Source organism: Arachis duranensis, chromosome 10, assembly GCF_000817695.3.
Source record: "Arachis duranensis cultivar V14167 chromosome 10, aradu.V14167.gnm2.J7QH, whole genome shotgun sequence".
Taxonomy (NCBI): domain Eukaryota; kingdom Viridiplantae; phylum Streptophyta; class Magnoliopsida; order Fabales; family Fabaceae; genus Arachis; species Arachis duranensis.
In genome coordinates this window covers 449,330-454,113 of record NC_029781.3, presented here as the reverse complement: position 1 = coordinate 454,113, position 4,784 = coordinate 449,330, and the positions used below count along the sequence as shown (strand labels likewise).

The 4,784-nt window shown below is 37.1% G+C and overlaps 1 pseudogene; it reads left to right on the top strand.

Moving 5' to 3' along the window:
- Positions 1–4,784, top strand: part of LOC107468080 (chitin elicitor receptor kinase 1-like) — a 13,410-nt pseudogene that overhangs the window by 3,963 nt on the left and 4,663 nt on the right.

Genomic DNA, 4,784 nt, shown 5'->3' with positions numbered 1-4,784 from the left:
TCTAATGTTTATAAAGCATTCATGCTTTATTTTAATTAATCATTCTAATGATACTATGGTTAATGAGTTAGTTAATCAAGTAGCATTATGATTGAATAGTATACTTATCAGAATGTATGACAGATAAGTGTTTTAGCCTCAACTTTTTAGCCTTGTTTTATTCATGTAATGTAAGGGATCAGAATCTTATTTAGGTTGTGGAAGCAGTTTGGATAAGGGATCTTCCACTGTGATTTTGCCAAGGTTGACCGGTATTACAATTGACAAGTCAGTGGAGCTCTCATATGAAGAGTTGGCCAAAGCTACCAATGGCTTTAGCATAGCTAACAAAATTGGTCAAGGTGGTTTTGGTTCTGTATACTATGCAGAACTTAGAAATGAGGTCTGTCACATGCTGTTTAAAATCTCTATAAAATCATAAGAATGTTTCCCTGGATTGAGATGCAATTCTATACTCATTTATTTTGCAGAAAGCGGCAATTAAGAGAATGGATATGCAAGCATCAAAAGAATTCCTTGCTGAACTCAAGGTTCTAACACACGTCCATCACTTGAACTTGGTATGAATGAATTTTTCTTCATCTTATTCAAATTGCATTGTGAAGGATTCATAATTTTTAATGTATGTTTTCTTATATATGATATGCAGGTGCGTTTAATAGGATATTGTGTTGAAGGCTCCTTATTTTTGGTTTATGAATACATTGAGAATGGCAATCTAAGTCAACATTTGCGTGGCTCAGGTAAAATTAATAAACAAGAACAATTCATTCATGAACTCATAGTTTTGGTTTCAGTTTGGAGATTGTTAATTAATATAGTTACTATATAGGGAGGGATTCATTATCATGGCCTATTAGAGTTCAAATTGCACTGGATTCAGCAAGAGGACTGGAATACATTCATGAAGATACAGTTCCTGTCTATATCCATAGAGATATCAAGTCAGCAAACATTTTGATAGATAAAAACTTTCGCGGAAAGGTTTGCGTTGCATCGAGCGCTTATCACTGTTATTCTGCAACAGATTTGATCCAGAATCTGTTGAGTTTGGATATGCATTTCCAGAAAGTTGAATGCTGAGTTTACAACCTTTGTCACAGGTTGCAGATTTTGGTCTAACAAGATTGACTGAATATAGTAGCTCTTCATTACAAACAATACTTGTTGGTACATTTGGCTATATGCCTACAGAGTAAGATTCTTACTTACCATTTAATGCACTATCAGTATAAAACAGTTTTACACGTGTATCCAATTATGTAAAGTTACGTCAGCAAAAATAACTACTTTTTATATTGATTGTGTAAATAATTAGCAAAAATGTTTACACAGTTAGTACATTAAAATTAATCTTTTAGCGAGTAAGCCACTAAGACAAGTTTTATTGATGTTATCCATATATTTCTCAATATATACTATACATTGACAGTATTAGTGGCTGCTTGATTATGGTGTTTGAGTCACTTGGAGTTTCAAAATGTGTGTTAACAGTACAAAACATTTCTTAATTATATATATTGACCAATTGCATACTTTTTATGCAGATATGCACAATATGGTGAAGTTCCCCCAAAATAGATGCATATGCTTTTGGTGTTGTTCTCTATGAACTCATATCTGGAAAGGAAGCTATTATCAAGACAAATGAGATTGTCATATTATATGATAATTTTCTCTTGTTTACATTTTCTCCCTATGGTTTTTTCTCCTCATTTTACTCGTATGATATTTTGAACAAGTCCTGATAAAAATTCGCCTGCAAAACTCAACAGTTTCAAAAAAAAATGATAAATAAATAACAATGAGGGAATCACCAGAAATCAAATAACTGACTAGCATTATTAAATCAAGTGAGGAATAACCCAAGAGAGAAATATTTTTGCCTGACATATTTGACCAGTTTATCAATGACTATCTTTTCTAGAATATATCACAGTATTACCTTTCGCTCGGCAGCTGATTTCTCATCCTGAATCCGCTCAAGATCAGCTGATTTCTCTTTACAAACTTTCTCAGCCGCATTCCTTGCTTTCTTTTCTTCTCTATAACGAGTATCTGCTTCCTGGTTTCGAATCCAAGAAAACTTAGGCCATTAAGCAAGAGGGGAAAAAATAGACTCTTCAGTTGGGATATTCAACCAAGCATTCTTACCAACTTATCTGATTCTTCCTTTGCAATTCTCTCGTCTAAATCAGAGATTGTCTTGTTCAATTCCTCCATCATATTCTTCAACTTAATCTCTGAGAAAAACATGAGTATTTAATGAATAAATTGTTGGTCTAGTGGTATCAATTTCTTATAACATGTCAAAGGAAATGTAAGTACTATGTAGCCTTTTGGAAACAGCAGCCAAAGCAAATTGAAGCTTTCTTCAACATCAAATTGTTAGGAATTTAAAATCATTAGACAGTTACACTAAAGAAAGACATCCCTATTGACGGATAATACTCTGCATCTTGGATGCCACAGCGTAATAATAGTAGAATTCAAGGAAGCTAGCATTCAACCACATACAACAACAACAACAAAGCCTTGTCCCACTAAGTGGGGTCGGCTACATGAATCAAACGACGCCATTGTGCTCTGTCATGTATCATGTCTACAGAGAGACCGTTTACATGTAGATCTCGTTTGACCACCTCATGGATGGTCTTCTTAGGTCTTCCTCTGCCTTTCGCCCTTTGTCCATCTTCCATCTCATCCACCCTCCTGACTGGATGTTCTATCGGTCTTCTTCTCACATGTCCAAACCACTTGAGACGCGATTCAACCATCTTTTCCACAATGGGTGCTACTCCAACTCTCTCCCTTATATCTTCATTCCTTATTTTATCCAATCGCGTATGACCACTCATCCATCTCAACATCTTCATCTCTGCCACACTCAGCTTATGTTCGTGCTCCCCTTTAGCCGCCCAACACTCCATATCATACAGCATAACCGGTCTTATAGCGGTGCGATAGAATTTACCTTTAAGTTTTAAAGGCACTTTTTTGTCGCATATAAAACCAGATGCACTCCGCCATTTTGACCAAACTGCTTGGATCCTATGATTTACATCCTGTTCAATCTCTCCATTATTCTGTATAATGCACCCAAGATACTTAAAACTTTTAACTTTTCGTAGGATGTTTTCTTCAATCTTCACCTCTATATTGGGGTTTTCCCTTCTCAGACTGAACTTACATTCCATATATTCCGTCTTGCTACGGCTTATGCGCAGACCATACACTTCTAGAGCTTCTCTCCATAACTCCAACTTCTTATTTAGGTCTTCCCTTGACTCTCCCATAAGGACGATATCATCGGCAAAAAGCATGCATCATGACACAGGCTCTTGGATGTGCTCTGTGAGTACTTCCAAGACTAATGTGAAAAGGTATGGACTTAAGGAAGATCCCTGGTGTAATCCTATACCAATAGGAAATTCCTCTGTCACACCACCTTGAGTCTTCACACTAGTTGTGGCCCATCATACATGTCTTTAATTGCCTGAATATATGCGATCCTTACTCTCCTCTTTTCTAAAACCTTCTATAAGACCTCCCTTGGTACCCTATCATATGCTTTTTCCAAATCAATAAACACATATGTAGATCCCTTTTATTACTACGATACCTCTCCATTATCCTTCTTAATAGGTATATCGCTTTAGTGGTAGATCTGCCTGGCATAAATCCAAATTGGTTCTTTGTTACTTGTGTCTCTTTTCTCAACCTTCGTTCTATCACCCTTTCCCATAACTTCATAGTATGACTCATAAGCTTAATCCCTCTATAGTTTCTGCAACTTTGTATGTCCCCCTTATTCTTGTAGATAGGTACCAAGGTGCTCTTTCTCCACTCATCAGGCATCTTCTTTGACCTTAAAATCACATTAAAAAGCATGGTTAACCAGTTAATGCCTTTTTCTCCAAGACCCTTCCAAACCTCAATCGGGATATTATCAGGTCCTACCGCCTTGCCATTTTTCATCTGCTTTAGAGCCTCTTTTACCTCGAAGTCTCGAATCCTTCGATAGTAGTCAAAGTTTTGATCTTCTTCCCTTGTGCATAATCGACCAAGACTCGAAAGAGTCTTCTGTCCCTCATTAAATAACTCGTAGAAGTAGCTCTTCCACCTTTCATTAATCTTATCCTCTTGAGCCAATACCTCTCCATCCTTATCCTTTATGCACTTAACCTGATCCAAATCTCTCGTTCTTCTTTCCCGGCTCTTTGTGATTCTATATATACCTTTTTCTCCTTCTTTCATGCCCAAAGACTGGTAGAGACCCTCATATGCTCTTGTTCTTGCTTCACTTACAGCCACTTTTGTCTCTTTCTTAGCCGCCTTATATTTTTCCCATTATCTACGTTGCGGCATAAAGACCATTTTTTAAAGCACTTCCTTTTTATCTTTATCTTTTTTGTACACTCGCATTCCACCACCAGGACTCCTTGTCTCTTGGTCCTATTCCTTTAGATTCACCAAAACTTTCTTTTGCTGTTCTTCTAATAACTTCTGCCATCTCCCTCCACATCTCTTCCGCGCTTCGATTCCCATCCCATTTTGCCTCTTCTCCTACCCGTCTTAGGAAGCTTCTTTGTTCCTCACCTTTCATCCGCCACCACCTCGTCCTTGGGTTCTTCATATGATGTCTTTTCCTCAACTTTTGCTTAACGCGAAAATCTATGACGAGCACCCTATGTTGTGTTGTCAAACTCTCTCCCGGGATAATTTTACAGTTAATGCAAAATTTTCGGTCGACTCTCCTCAACAAGAAGAAGTCGATTTGAGAG